The sequence below is a fragment of the Meriones unguiculatus genome (assembly GCF_030254825.1).
Source record: "Meriones unguiculatus strain TT.TT164.6M chromosome 13 unlocalized genomic scaffold, Bangor_MerUng_6.1 Chr13_unordered_Scaffold_28, whole genome shotgun sequence".
In the NCBI taxonomy this organism is placed as follows: domain Eukaryota; kingdom Metazoa; phylum Chordata; class Mammalia; order Rodentia; family Muridae; genus Meriones; species Meriones unguiculatus.
The window spans coordinates 6,812,768-6,829,871 of NW_026843644.1; the positions used below are offsets into that span (position 1 = coordinate 6,812,768).

General features: G+C 36.6%; 1 long non-coding RNA gene across 1 annotated transcript; it reads right to left on the reverse strand.

The window, feature by feature from the left end:
- Positions 1-1,078: 1,078 nt before the first annotated feature.
- Positions 1,079-16,364, reverse strand: LOC132650640 (uncharacterized). The gene is made up of 4 exons (XR_009588881.1): positions 16,259-16,364; positions 2,829-2,955; positions 2,556-2,616; positions 1,079-1,191 (listed from the first exon to the last, which is right to left on the reverse strand). It is a non-coding gene; the product is annotated as an uncharacterized LOC132650640 (long non-coding RNA).
- Positions 16,365-17,104: the final 740 nt, after the last annotated feature.

Below are 17,104 nucleotides of genomic sequence, written 5' to 3' on the forward strand. Positions count from 1 at the left end.
CTCCCTCTCTCCCCCATTACTACCCTCCACTCCTATTGTCTCTATTCCCTTTAACCTTTCCCTTCAGAAAAGGAAGGTCATTTCCATTGAGCTAGATTTTCACTTCTGTTGGATCTCAGTGGACCAAAGAACACAAAGGCCTTTCCATATTGCTTTTAGTCACAGAATTCCTCTCCAGTAGGGATACTTTCATGATGATGATGACTGTAGATTTGTGCAAGGCCTCACCATTTTAACACATTCATAAGTTCTATCCAGTATGAATCCTTCCAAGATGATGAAGATTATACAAATATGGAATGGTTTCACCATGGTAAAAGCACTCACAGGCTTTCTGTCCATTAGTATTTCTTTCATGAGTGTGAAGATGATTCTGAAGTGCAAAAGTTTTTCACATTGGTTACAGTCAGACAGCTTCTTTCCAGTATGTGTTTTTTTTTTATGTATTAGGAGATGTTATGTGCAAAGGCTTTGCCACACAGTTAATTCATATGGTTTCCCTCCAGAATGTGTTGTTGTCTTAGGAGATGACTGTTACATGTAAAGGCTTAATCACACTAATTTTCCTCACCAGGCTTGTCTCCACTCTGTGTTTTTTCATGTTTTCAGAGACTACTCTGCTGTGCAAAGGCTTTATCATGTTAGGAAATATTCATAAGGTTTCTTTCCAGTATGTGTTCTTTTATGTCTTATGAGATGACTGTTTCGTGCAAAGGCTTTACCACACTGGTTACATTCATAAGGTTTCTCTCCAGTGTGTGTTCTTTTATGGCTTAAGAGATGACTGTTTTCTGCAAAGGCTTTACCACAGTTGTCACATTCATAAGGTTTCTCTCCAGTGTTTGTTCTTTTATGTCTTATGAGATGACTGCTTTTTGCAAAGGCTTTACCACACTCATTACATCATAAGGTTTCTCTCCAGTGTGTGTTCTTTTATGGCTTAAGAGAGTACTGTTTTCTGCAAAGGCTTTACCACACTGGTTACATTCATATGGTTTCTCTCAGGTGTGTGTTCTTTTATGCCGTATGAGATGACTGTTTTCTGCAAAGGCTTTACCACACTGGTTACATTCATAAGGTTTTTCTCCAGTGTGTGTTCTTTTATGCCGTATGAGAACAGTGGTATACGGGAAGGCTTTCCCACATAGAGTGCATTTGAAGGGTTTCTCTCCAGTATGACTACTTTCATGCCTGCAAAGATAATTGGCACATGTTAAATACTTACCACAGTCATTTCATTACACTAATAAATATATTTATCTATATGAATTAATTTCATAATTTGGTCTAATGGTAAAGGAGAATCAAATTTTAAAGTTTTATCACTTTATTTACATTCACAGTATTCCCCTTCACTATGGGTATTTTTGAAGATCCCTGTGATGGTAAGAGCATTTGTTATGTGGATCACTTTTATCGCATCATTTTTCTATAAGAGGTTTTCTCCTATATATAATGAGTATTGTAAGAATTCAGAGGTTTACCATAGCAATCCCATTCACAAATTTTGTACTATATGAATGATACTTCATTTACAAAGTGAGCCAAGACAAGCAGAAGTTCCAAATTCCTAGTATTCATAGGTATTTTCAGCAATATGAGTTTGCTGATGAATTCTCAGTGAAGTTGCAAAACCAATTAACATTAACCATTTATCATATTCAGAAAATTTACTCACAGTGGGGACTACAACCAAATCAATTGTTCTTGGAGAAAGACAGGGACACTGCTTTCAATATCCCAATGCTCATGTGTCTTAGAATCATTTTGACATATGATATACCAGTTTAATTTACAAAAATAATAAAGATTCCCACATTGAATTAACACATTTTGTTTTTTGTTCATCATAGACATGTCATATAGGGATTAAGGTTTCTCCACAACAATATTCTTGATTCTCATAAGCTGCTCCTTTCACTAAACTTTACAATGTGACTGCACGAAAATGAGTAACACTGGTTCTAATATGAAATTTTTGCTTATTAGAAGGTTTTGGACACATACTGATCACCAATTCAGTGTGTATACCTCTTACAATATCTGAGTAGATAGAATGAGACTAAACAGATTGGCAGTTCAAGTCTGTAGCTGTAATATCCATATGATTCAAATGGTAATTTTGTTACAATATAATTTCATTTTCTTCTATCTTAGGGGAGTGCCTTGTAAACACAAATCAGATACCTGACATTGAAGTACATGGAATTATGAGATATTAATGATCATCAGTACACTTAAAGCATTGCTGTTTTTACACTGTTGCTTTGCTTTAAAACTTCCAGGACACAGCCATGTGTGCTGGTACATGCCTTCAATCCCAGCACTTGTGGAGGCAGAAGCAGGCAGATCTGTATGATTTTGAGGTCAGGCTGGTCTAACAAACAAGTTTAAGAAAGTCACAGATACTCAGAAAAAAATCTATTTCAAAATCAGAAAATGAAAAGCAGCCAATAAACAAACAAACAAACAAACAAACAAACAAAAAACACCAAACTTCCAGGACACATTAAAATTTAAGATTTATATCTGTATCCACATGCACATAAAGTTACCTTTTATTACTTGTAGAACTTTGAAAATGTTCTTCAATATTATGTTTATCCCCATTGTAGCCTAAAATATAGTACCAGAAAATATATATTATTGGAAATATCATGTTATTATTAAGGCAAAACTTAAATCACTATCTTCTATGACCCTTAGAACCATGCCTGATTTATTTACCTCATTCCTCCTCATTCTCAATTGGAATTACAGAAGAGGATTAATAACAAAGTAAGAGTTGTCTCTTTATTTTAAAAGTGAAAGAAAAATTGCAGTCTTACCTATAGCAGCGAGGTTTTCACAGGTCTCTAGCATCACATCTTTGTAGAGTTGCTTCTGGGAAGGTTCCAGCAAGGCCTACTCTTCTTGGTTGAATTTCACATGAACATCATTGAAGGTCACTGAATTCTAAAATATGCCATACATTTGTACAACAGAAACAGTGGCAACAATATAAAATTATACTTCATTGTCAATATAATCATATAATTCTACTGCTTCTTCAATTTATTTTCTGACACAGAAGTGGGAATGTTTTAGAGTTGAGTGCTGTGCATGATGTGAAGTAGGGGAGATGAAAAAGCCTAAAGGTTAGATTGAAAAAAAAACCAACAACAACAAAAAAAAACAAAGGCGTGCTTCAAAAACTTGTGTTTCATCAGTTTGTAAGACATGAATATAAAGTAGCCATTAGTTGGGTTCTTGAGCAATCTATGAATCATCTTCAGTTACTTGGGTGAGTAGGTCAGGACCCTGTCATGAGACAGGTGGAAGGACAAAACACAGTCATGATATTTTATATAGCAACAAATGAGATGTGTTGATCAGGGGACACTGAACAAATGGGTAACATAAGTCAAAAGACAACCTGGTACTGAATATTATGTTTTGACCAGGGCTCAGGGATGTGGCATATCAGTATGTGAAGAGGGGGGCTCATATATTTGTGGAAGGGAAAGTGGACTACAGTGAATACATGGATAAGAATAATGTGAGTGGCAAGCAACAACAATCATAGCCAATAACATCATATTTCTGAGTGACCAGACAAAAGAAAAGGAATAGAACACATGATTATTCTTTGATCATTGTTTTGTATATCCTCCTTACTAAATAATGTAATCTATAGATTAAAAATAAAGATTAAAACTTTTCTATTAAAAAAGAAATGTTAATGTTATCACTAAATCATTTTAGAAGAAAACGGAATAACAAGTTTTAACTGTATCATATCTGAACTTTTTGAAGACGATATAGCTTTGAAATAGACATGGCAATTAATGTGGACAAAGACAAACAGAGAGAAGTGTGTGAAATACAGAGACAGAGACATAGAGACAGAGACACACAGAGAGAGAAATTAACAGATGAACAATACTAAGTACAGATCAGAGAAATTTATTAACAGTTACTAACTACAAAAAATGGTGGACAAGCTGGGTGTATTCTGTCATGCCTTCAATTCCATCACTCAGGAGGCAGATGCAGGTGTATCTTATTGAACTGGATGTCAGCATTATCTATTCAAAGAGTTCTAGGACAGCCAGACCTATATATTAAGACAGAGCCTCCCCTAAAAGTCAATCAAACAAACACAAAATATTGAAAGAACTCAGAGGTCTTTACTGAAGCTTCTACAAGGAGTTATACATTCACTCCTATTGTATATTTATTTTCCAGAAATCTGTACTGCCCCAGCTTAAACTGCAACTGCAATGATATCTTACTAAAAGGGAATGCATGTTTAAACAGGTAAAAATAGAAGACAAAAATATTAGCAGTGTAAATGCTGATCATAAAAGAGCCACATAAGATAGGAGAGATGGCTCAACAGTAAGGAGCTCTTACTGCTCTTGCAAATAATTGGGCTCAATTGTTAGTGTTTACCTGGGACCCGCTACTTTCAATTGCTATAAGTTCATGAGTTCTGAAGACATCTTCAGACTACTGTGAGGATTAGGCACAGAAGAGATGCATATTCATGCATACAATCAAAATACTTATATTCAGTAAAAACTAAAAATAGATCCCAGATGGCTGGGCTGATTTCACACTGTTCTGATAAGATGGGTAGCAGAGACTGCACAGTGACCAATAGTTGGATCTGTGGGCCCCCAAACACCACTGACTGTGTTTCCTTGGTAAGTAGAAAACCAATGATGAGGGAAACAATTGGGTCCAACCTCAGAGAACCCCACTAATCTCTGGGAAAATTTCTTGGATGTTGCATCAGGAATAAGGTTTTCAAGCAAATGGACCCATGAAGCAAGCAGGAGTAGCTATTCTAATATCTAATAAAACAGACTTTCAACCAAAATTAATTGAAAGGGATGAGAAAGAGGGAATCCAAGATGGCATTGCCAGGAGGAACAGGACAGGAACAGAACAGGAACAGGACAGGAACAGGACAGCAATATTGGTACAGCAACTAAAAGACTGAATTCTGGGCCCTAAAACAACAGCAATCGTGTTTCCCAGGTGAGAGGAAACTCCATGGTGTGGGGATCACTCAGTTCCACTCTCAGGTCACTCAGTGAGAACCCGGAAAATATTCCAGGCTCAGGATATACTTGTGTGTCCTGATCACCTTCCCAGGCCAAACTGTGTGCTCCAGGGCACCAGAGACTGGGAGCCAAGTGTCAAAAAAAAAAAAAAAAAACAGGGAAGAAGAAAGTGGGACTGACCTCAGGTCACCCAGTCTATCCCTGGAAAAGATCCTGCAGACTGGTTGGTGCACAGCTGCCAGCCTTGAGTGGGCCTCCAGTCACTAGACCGGCATGCCCTATTCTCCATCACAGACAGAACTGTGTGCCCCAGGACACTAGAGGATAGGTTTCCCTGTCTGGAGAAAAACCCATAGACAGGGAAAAAGCAGGTCCCAGCTTAGAGCACTCAGCCAACTACCCCCCACACACACTATCACCACCACAAATGGGAACATTCTTGGAAATGTTCGCAGGTTCTTTCCCAGTCACCAGCTTGGTAGCCATCTGGCAAGTGCCTACCCATTCTACACACCATGTCAAAAACCACAGACTAGGTCTTCATGTTGGGAGAAAACCCAAAGGTGGGGAAAACATCTGGCCCTACCTCAGGACACCTAGCTCTGGAAAAGTTTCTGGTTATTCACAGGCTCCAGACTCTAGCCTCCTGTTGCACATGGGAGAGCAGTGCCAAGCTGCCATGGATTACTGCTTGGGTACTGGGGCACAGAGCTCTAACCTCAGACATACAGAAGCCTGGGATCCCCAAGATCAACCCCAGATACTGCTCCAAGGGATGACCAGTTATCCCTAACTAAGCTGACCAAACCATGGGGTGCCCAGGTTGCAGCTGCAGCTTACTAACTTTACAGCAAGAAAGCCAGAAGCAGGACAGCTGTCTCCAGGACTTCTCTGGGTGAGAGGAGAGCCCCCTTGACTAACAAAGACCACAATTACCGCTCAGGTCTCTATGCCTGTGGTGAGTTTTGGCAATTCCTGAAAAATACCTGCTATTCAGTGACCGTATCCCAAAAGCTGAGGAGGCCTCCTTCAGGAAAAATCATCTTCCTGCCAAGGGGATTATCCCCACCACAGGATTCCAGGAAGCACCAGAAACTAACACCCAACACCTAAGATAGCCAAAAGGGTAGAGGCAAGTGTAAAAGCTCAAAAAGACAAAGCAATATGGCATCTCCAGAACCCAGTTATTCAGGGCAAGCAGCCCTGGACACACCAGGGTAAATGAAATTCAAGAAGATGACCTTACATCTGTGCTTATGAACAGGATAATAGAGGAAAAAAAATAAACTGCGTAAAGACCTAGATGAAGATAAAGTCAAACAGATTATTGCCATTTGCAAAGAAATGGAGGAAGATAAAGTCAAACAGATTATGGCCATCCTTAAGGAAATACAGGAAGTTGCAGCCAAACAATTTGTGGCCTTTAGAGAGGAAATACTTAAATCACGAAAAGATATTAATGAAACAGAGGATTGTTCGAACAAACAGCTGACAGAATTGAAGGAAAATACAGTCAGAGAAGTGAAGGAAATCAATAAAATGGCTCAAGATCTGATAAGAGAATTGGAAAAAAATTAAAGAAAACACAATTGGAGGAAACTGTGGAGAGAAAGAACTTAGAGAGGAAAAGAGGAACTACAGAGGTAAGCATAAGAAATAGACTACGAGAGATGGAAGAAAGAATCTTAGGTGTGGAAGACACAATGGAAGAAATAGATGTAGCTATCAAAAAAAAATGTTAAATCTAAAAAATTCCTGACACAGACCATCCAAGAAATCCAAGACAACATGAAAAGCAAAACCTAAAAATAATAGGAATAGAGGAAAAAGAAGATTCCCTCCTCCAAGGCCCACAAAATATTTTCAACAAAATCATAGAAGAAAATTTCCCCAACTTAAAAGAGAGGTCTATAAGAATACAAGAGGTCTACAGAACACCCAATAAATTAGACCAGAATAGAAAATCCTCCCACCACATAATAAACAGTAAGTATACAGAACAAAGAAAAAATACTAAAATCTGCAAAGGAAAAAGGCCAACTTAACATATAATGGCAAACCCATAAGAATCACACCTGACTTTTCATCAGAGACTATGAAAGCCAGAAGGGCCTGAACAGATATCATGAAGACCCTAAGAGAACACAGATGACCACCCAGGCTACTATACCCAGAAAAATCTCAGTCATCATAGATGGAGCAAACAAGATATTTAATGACAAAAACAAATTTAAACAACACCTACCCACAAATCCAGGGGTACAGAAGCTCCTAGAAGGAAAACTACAACCCAGGAAAGCTAACTACATTCAGAAAAACACAGGAAAGAAATAATGTCATTACAGCAAAACTAAAAGTAACCAAGCACACAAACACACTACCACAAGCAACATCAAAATAAAAGGAACTAACAGCCACTGGTCATTAATTTCCCTCAACATCAATGGACTTAACACTCCAATAAAGACACAGACTTACAGAATGGATATGTAAACAAGACCCAACAATCTGTTGCATACAAGAAACACATCTAAGTCACAAAATAGAAAGGTGGAAGGTTCCAAGCAAATGGAGCCAAGAAACATGCAGGAGTAGCCATTTTAATATCTAATAAAGTAGATTTTCAACCAAAATTAATCAAAAGACATGAGGAAGGTCATTTCATACTCATCAAAGGAAAATTCCGCCAAGAAGAAATCATAATTCTGAACATCTATGCTCCAAATACAAAGATACCCACGTTTGTAAAAGAAAGATCAATAAAACCTAAACCGCACACAAATCCCCATACATTACTACTGGGAAACTTCAACACCCCACTCTCAACAAAGGACAAGTAAACAACAGAAATTAAACAAAGAAGCAATATCTCTAATAGAGGTCATGTATCAAATGGACCTAACAGATATCTACAGAATCTTACACTCAAAGACAAAAGAATTTACCTTCTTCTCAGCACCTCATGGAACCTTCTCCAAAATAGACCATGTCGTTGGTCACAAAGTGAATCTCAACAGATATAAGAAGATTGAAATAATGCCTTGTATCCTATCTAATTACCATGGACTAAAGCTGGACCTCAACAACAACAGAAATAGCAAAAAGCCTACACTCACATGGAAACTAAACAACTCACTACTAAATGACAGCTGGGTCAGGGAAGAAATAAAGAAAGAACTTAAAGTCTTCCTAGAATTCGAAGACACAACACAACCAAACGTATGGGAGACAATGAAAGCAGTGCTAAGAGGAAAGTTCATAGCACTAAGTGCCTTCAAGAAGAAATTTGTAACATCTCACACAATCAACTTAATAGCCCATCTAATGGCCCTAGAAAAAAAGAAGCAGACACACCGAAAAAGAAGAGACACCTGGAAATAATCAAACTCAGGACTGAAATCAATAAATTAGAAATAAATAAAACATTTCAAAGAATCAATGAAACCAAGACCTGGTTCTTTGAGAAAATTAACAAGATAGACAAACCCTTAGCTAAACTAACTAAAAGGCAGAGAGAGATTGTCCAAATTAACAAAATCAGAAATGAAAATGGGACAAAACAAAAGACACTAAGGAAATCCAAACAATCGTTAGGACTTACTTCAAAAGTCTATATGCCATAAAATTTGAAAATCTAAATGAAATAGACAATTTTCTTAATCAATTACACTTACCAAAGCTGAATCAATAAAATAGTCCTTTATCCACTAAGGAAATAGCATTCCTCAAAAGACTCCAATCCACAAAAAGCTCAGGACCAGATGGTTTCAGTGCAGAATTCTACCACACCTTCAAAGAAGAGGTAACTCCAGCTATCTTCAATTTATTCCACAAAATAGGAACAGAAGGAACACTACGAAACTCATTCATTGAAGCCACAGTCACCTTGCAACCTAAACCTCACAAAGACCCAACAAAGAAAGAGAATTTCAGGCCAATCTCCCTTATGAACATTGATGCAAAAATACACAACAAAATACTTTGCAAACCCAATACAAGAACACATCAAATATATCATCCACTATGACGATGTAGGCTTCATGCCAGGTATGCAGGGGTGGTTCAACAAACGGAAATCCATTAATGTGATCCACAATATTAAAAAATTGAAAGAAAAAAACATGATAATCTCCTTAGATGCTGAAAAAGCATTTGAAAAAATCCAGCATCCATTCATGTTTAAACTATTGGAGAGATCAGGGATACAAGGCACATACCTAAACATAGTAAAAGCAATATACAGCAAGCCTGTAGCCAACATCAAGTAAACAGAGAGAAACTTAAAGCAATCCCACTGAATTCAGGGACAAGGCAAGGCTGCCCACTCTCTCCATATCTCTTCAACATAGTTCTTGAAGTCCTTGCTAGAACAAGAAGAAAATTAAAGGAGACCAAAAGGACACAAATTGGAAAGGAAGAAGTCAAAGTATCACTATTTGCAGATTATATGATAGTATACCTGAGTAACTCCAAAACTTCTACCAGGGAACTCCTACAGATGATAAACACCATCAGCAAAGTGTCTGGATACAAAATTATCTCAAAAAAAAAATCAGTAGCCCTCCTGTATACAAAAGATAAAAGGGCTGAGAAAGAAATTTGTGAAACAACACCGTTCACAATAGCCACAAAGGACATAAAGTACCTTGGTGTGACCATATCCAAGCAGGTCAAAGACTTGTATAAAAAAACTTCAAGTCTCTGAAGAAAGAATTAGAAGAAGATATCAGAATATGGAACTATCTCCGATACTCATGGCTTGGCAGGGTTAACATAGTAAAAATGGACATCTTACCAAAAGTAATGTACAGATTCAATGAAATTTCCATCAAAATACCAACAGAATATTTTACAAACCTTGATAGAAGATTTCTCAACTTCATATGGGATGCAATGAAAGCAGTCCGAAGAGGAGTTTGAATACCAACAAAGGCCATCATAAGCTAATGGAGGCATCCCATACAAGCAACTTAATGGCATACCTGAAAGACCTAAGAAAAAAGAAGCAGACACACCCAGCAAGAGTAGACCACTAGGAAAAAACAAACTCAGGCCTGATATCAATAAATTAGAAACAAAGATAATAATTCAAAGAATCAACGAAACCAAGAGCTAGTTCTTTGAGAAAATAAAAAACACAGACAAATTCTTAGCCAAACTAAGTAAATGGCAGAAAGACACTATCCAAATCAACAAAGTCTGAAAGAAAAAGATATAATATACACTGAGAAAATCCAAAGAACCATTACCTTTTATGTCAAAAGCCTATATGCTCCAAAATTTGAAAATCTAAATGAAATATACAATTCTCTTTAAAATCCACTTAGCAAAGTTGAATCAACATCAGGTAAAGATATTAAATAGCCTTATAGTGAATAAGGCAATAGAGGCAGCCATCAAAATACTCCCAACCAAAAAAAATCCAAGGGTCAGATGATTTCAGAGCAGAATTCTACAAGACCTTCAAAGAAGAGCGAATACTGATATTCTCCAAATTATTTCACAAAATAGAAATAGATGCAACATGACCAAATTCCTTTGGTGAGACCACAGTCACCTTGATAAATCCTCAAAGATCCCCAAAAAGAAAGAGAACTTCAGACCAATCTCTTTTATGAACAATGATGTAAAAATACTCTATAAAATACTTGCAAACCAAATCCAAGAACATATCAAAGATGTCATCCACCATGACCAAGTAGGCTTCATCCCAGGCATGCAAGGGTGGTTAAGTATATGGAATCCATCAATGTAATCCACTGTATAAACAAATTGAAAAAAAAAGACCATTTTCTTAGATGCTGAAAAAGCATTTGACAATATCCAACAGTTATTCTTGTTTAAAGTCTTAGAGAGACCAGGGACAAAGGCACATATCTAAAAATAGTAAAGATAGTATACAGAATATATACAGAATATACAGAATATATACAGAATAGTATATAGTTAACATCAAACTAAATGAAAAAAAATGTTAAGTCAATTCCACTGAACTTGGGGACAAGACAAGGCTACACACTCTCTCCAAATCTCTTTAATACAGTACTCGAAGTCCTATCTAGGGCAATAAGACAACTAAAGGAGATTAAGGGGATACAAATTGATAAGGAAGAAGTCAAAGTATCTTGATTCACAGATGATATGACAGTAAACAAAAATGACCCCCAATATTCTACTGTAGGGAACTCCTACAGTTGAAAAACACTTCAGCAAAGTGGCTAGATATAAAGTTAACTAAAAACGAAAAAGAAAACTCAAAAAAATACACTCCTGTATGCAAAGAACAAATGGACTGAAAAAAATTAGGAAAATAACACACTTCACAATAGCCAGTAAAAAAAAAAAAAACAACATAATGTATTTTGGTGTTATCTTCAACAAGCCAGTAAAAAACCTATATGAACAACAACAACAACAACAACAAAAAAAACCCAAAAACTTCAAGCCTCTGAAGAAAGAAATTGAAAAAGATACCAGAAGATAGAAATATCTCTCATGCTTATGGATCAGTAGGATCAACATAGTAAAAATTGTCATCGTAACAAAAACAATCTACAGATTCAATGATATTCCCATCAAAATATCAATATAATTCTTAAGGAATTTGAAAAAATTATTCCCAGCTTCATATGGAAAAATAAAGAGCCAGAATAGCTAAAACAATCATGTTCAAAGACAGATCTTCATTAGGTATCACCTTCCCTGATCTCAAGCTCTACTATAAAACAATAGTAATAAAAACTGCACAGTACTGTGATAAAAACAGAATGGTGGATGAATGGAATTGAAGTGAAGACCCATAAGTGAACCCACACACCTATGGCCACTTGATTTTTGTAAAAGAAGCCAAAACCATGCAATGGAAAAATGACAGCATCTTCAACAAATGGTGCTGGTCTAACTGGATGTCTACATGTAGAAAAATGAAAATAGATCCATATTTATCACCCTGCATCAAACTACAGTCCAAGTTGTTCTAAAGACCTCAACATAAAACCAGATACACTAAATCTGTTAGAAGAAAAATTGGGAAAGAGCTTGATCTCATTGGCATAGAAGGTAACTTCCTTAACAGAACACCAAGAACACTGGCTCGAAGATGAAGAATTAACAAATAGGATCTCATGAAAGAAAAAAGCTTTTATGAAGCAAAGAACTCTGTCAGTAGAACAAGATGACTGCCTACAGCCTGACAAAAGATCTCCACCAACCCTACATACAACAGGAAGAGCTAATAAACAATATTTATAAAGAGCTCAAGAAATTAAACTCCAACAATCCAAATAATCCAATTTAAAACTGGGGTACAGAACTATACAGAGATTTCTCCACAGAGGAATATCAAATGGTGGACATTAAATGCTCAATATCTGTAGTCATCATGGAAATGCAAATGACATTTCATCTTAAACCCATCATGGCTAAGGTCAAAACGTGAAGTGACAGCAAGCTAATGAGAATGTGGAGAAAGAAGAATACTCCTCCATTGCTGGTGGGAGTGCAAACTTATACAACCACTTTAGAAATCAATCTGATGCTTTCTCAGACATTGAAAATAGTGTTACTTCAAGAACCAGCTCTACCATTCCTGGGAATATATCAAAAAGATGCTCCACCATTCAACAAAAATATTTGCTCAACTGTGTTCATAGCATCTATATTCATAATGGCAATAACAGAGAAACAAACTACACATCTCTCAACCAAACCATTGTTTTACAGAAATTGTGGTACATTCACACAATGGAATGCACCTCGGGTATTTTAAAAGAACAAGGAAATTATAAAATTTTCAGGCAAGTAGATGGAACTAAAAATGATCATCCTAAGTGAGTTATTCCAAAACCAGAAAGACATGCATGGTATATACTCACTTGTAAATGGTAATGGCCATAATATAGGATAAACATACTACAATCTACAGACCTAAAGGAGCTAAATAAAAAGGAGTACCCTATGGAAGATGGTCAAGTCTTATTCAAAAGGGCAAATAGAATCGACACCAGAAGTGACTGAGGAGAGGGAAGAGAATGAGAGCCTAACAAACATATCCTCCGAAAGATTCTGCCCAGGAGGGGATCGAAGCAGATGCTAAGATTCACAGCCAAACTTTGGGTAGAGCACAGGGAATCATAGGAAAGAGTGGGAGGATAGAATATAGAAAGACCCAGAGCTGGCAGGACCTCCATAAGAAGACCAACAAGGACAACAAATCTGGGCCCATGGGGACTTGGAGAGATTGATGCACCCACCAAAGACCATTCATGAAGAGGACCTAGACCGCTGCTCAGATGTAGCTGATAGGAAGCTCAGTCTCCATGTTCTATCCATAGTAAGGGGAGAAGGTGCCTGCTCTGACATGGACTCTGTTGTCTGCTATTTGATCACTTCCCCTTGGTGGAGGGGGCATTGCTATGCCACAGAGGATGAGGATGCAGGCAATCCTAGTGAGACTTGATAGGCTGGGTTCAGATGGTAGGAGAGGAGGGCTCCCTGTATCTGAGATATTGGAAATGGCATAAAGGAGAAAGAAGAATGGAGGGTGAGACTAGGAAGAGATGAGAGAGAGGATTACAATTGGGATGTTAAGTGAATAAATTATTTTTAATTTAATTTATTTATTTATTACAATGTGTTCACTTTGTATCCTTGCTGTAGCCCCTCCCTCATATCCTCTCAGTCCCACCCACCCTCCTTCTTCTGCCCCTATTCCCTTTCTCTAGTCTTCTAATTGAGGAGGAACTCCTTCCCTTTTAGCTTATCAGGTCTCATCAAGGATAGCTGCATCATCTTCCTCTGTGGCATTGCAAGGCTGCAACACTTAGGAGGAGGTAATCAAAGGCTCAAGTTCATGTCAGAGAATAAATTAAAAAAAAACAAATTTAAATTAAAAATAAATTAAATGTGAATAAAACAAACGAATAAAATAAAAAAATACAACAGGTAAGAAGAGCGTCACAAACCCACAATTCAATGACTCAGAAAGCTCAGATAGTGTTAGTGTCAATGAATAAATGCCATCCTAAGAAATTAAATATACTCCCTGCCAATATTTCAAATGCAAGATGTTGATGAAGATCAACACAATAACCTATGCTTACATATACAAAACAAAACAAAATAAATACCTAAATCCGTATATTCCATGCTCAGCAGCCAATGACGGTGATGTTGATGCCAGGCATGTTGGCCTACATTTAAGCCCAACACTTGAGTGGAGTTAGAGCTGTAAGTTCAAAACCAGCCTGTCTACATACAAACTTTCAGGGAACATTCAGGATTTACGGGACAGTATGACAACACACAACATGCTGATAATCAGATTAGAAGAAGAAGGATGAGATCAAAGGTCCAGAAGACATTTTCAACAAAATCATACAAGAAAAATTTCTTAACCTAAAGAAGAAGATGTCTATCAAGGCACACGAAGCATACAAAATATCAAAGACACTGGACCAGAAAAGAAAGTCCTCTTACCAGAGAATAATCAAAACTCTAAATATACAGAATGAAGAAAGAATATGAAAAGCTGCAACTAAAAACAAACAAAGAAACCAAACTAACCAACCAATCAGACAAACCAAAACAAACAAAAACCAACCAAAAAAAAGGCAGATCTATTGGAATTAATCCTGTATTCTCAGTAAAAATGCTAGAAGTTGAAGGGCTTAGACACAGTGCTTCTGATTCTAAAAAACTACAGAAGCCAACACAAATTACTAACTATGCCCAGAAACTTTCAATCACCAAATGGGGAAAATAAGATGTTCCATAAAAAGGTCAATTTTAAATAATATGTATCTATAAATACAGCCCCACTCAAGGTGCTAAAACCACCACCACCACCAAAATAACAATCACTGTTCAATGATATCTCTTAATAACATTAACCCAAATTCACCAATAAAAAAACACAGACTCACAAAATGGATGATAAAATAGAATCCACCCTTTTTCTAAATACAAAAAAACACAGCTTCACATCAAGATAGACATTATCTCAAGGTAAAGGTTTGGAAAAAGATATTCTAAATAAGTGGACTGGAGTATCAAGCTTGTATATCAATTTTAATATCCAATGAAACAGCTTTCAAAAACCTAATCAAAAGATGGCAAAGGACATGATGTATTCAAAAAATCCAGCAATATAACATTTCAATACTTAACATGTATGCTCCCAACCTAAGAGCACCTAAGTTATAAAAGAAACACTTCTGCAGTGCTTGCATCACATCCTGGCCCTCATAAACTGATAGGGAAAGACTTCAATATATCACTCTCACCAATGGACAGTTCCTCCTGACCAAACTGAACAGAGAAATGCTCCAGCTAACATCAAAAATCTAAATATACCCAAATAATATTTACAGAACATCTACCCAAGCACAAAAGATTGTTCCTTCTTCTCAGCAAATCATATATTGCTCTCCAAAATTGATGATATACTTGAACAGTGGAAGTCTCAAAAGATATAAGAAATTTGCAATAACCTCCTGCATCCTATCAGACCACTAAGGTTTAAAGCAGCACATCACCAATAACAAAAACAATAGAAAGCTTACGAACTCATAGAAATTCAACAACTCTCTACTGAATAAAAAATGGATCAAAACTGAAATAAAGAAATTAAAGACTTTCTAGAAGTAAATGAAATGAATACACAGCATATCAAAACTCATAGTACACAATGTAAATGTTGACCAGAAGACAGTTCATAGCACTAAGTATATTCAGAAAAAAATAATCAGAAAGATCTCTTAGTAGCAACTTAACAGCACACCTAAATACTCTAGAAAAAAAAGAAGTAAACATAACTAAAAGGAGTAGACAGTGAGAAACTACTGAACTGTGTCTTCACTGGTAAAACCGAATGTTTTAACAGGAAAAGAAAGGTGGATCCTATCAAAATTGATAATGATTAGATTTGAATAGTAGAGATCTTCTGAATAAGCAGAGGTAACTCTTCATCAGAGACCTTGGTCATTGAGTCCAAACAAACTTATAAAGACTAGTGATTTCTTCTTAAATAAAAAATGGGTATGGGGCAGGGTTTTGATGTAATCTTTTCAGGAGAATAAAAACATCCAACTAAATAATATGGATACCACTGGACCACCACATGAAACTTCTGAAGAAAAAGGACAGAATATGTCACCAAAAGAATATGCCCAAAGAAAAGGAGTAACTGGTCAAGTGGTATCACTCACCTTAATGTTGTCTCTTCGGCCTTTTACAGACATAAGTGCAAATTGTCTTTATGTGCTTGCTAAAGGACAATCCAAAATCTCTAACTCTAATATCAGAAAAGCCACCTGGTAAGAAATAGAGGAAAACAGAAAAATAAATGAAGACTCTATTGCCACTAATCTCATAAATCTTCTGGCATGATGTGACTTCTGTACTCCCCACAAACTTCAACAATCAAGAATATGTACAGTATTTGTGGGAGAAAAAAGCCAAAAACATAAGCCTAAAATATAGCCAATTTTACATGAAAAAACCTAAAGAAACTCTAACATGAAAAATGTACACTGGATCAGAGATACCTTTGATTTTTTTAAATTTAATACAAATTAAATAAACACAGATTTCACAACTCCTACAAGACAAACTCAAAGTACACCAAAACTGTTATATTTTTGACTTTGCAGCTACTCCTAATGTCCTTTCCAGAGAGTCCTTTTGTTCTGGATGTCTCTTAGAAAGTGGAGGTGATCAAAAAGATGAGCTATGGCTTTCAGTCCCTCATGTCGCCTTGTGGGTTCAGGCACATCTCTGCCCTTGCCAACACTCACACCCAAAACAAAGTTGGAGAATAATTTAATGTTTCCTGCTGTGTGGATTATGTCACAAGATGTGGAATCTGCCCTATTCACTTATCTAAAACCAGGCACACCTGACACGGACAAAATTTTGCACCTCAGAAAATCCTTTTGAACCCAAGAATTCAATTTTCCTGAATTACACCAGTGTGTTCATTGATAGTTGAAAGGTAAAAAATAAATTAAAAAAAAAATAAGCAAGTATTGCTTAAGATGACCACCACCACTTTT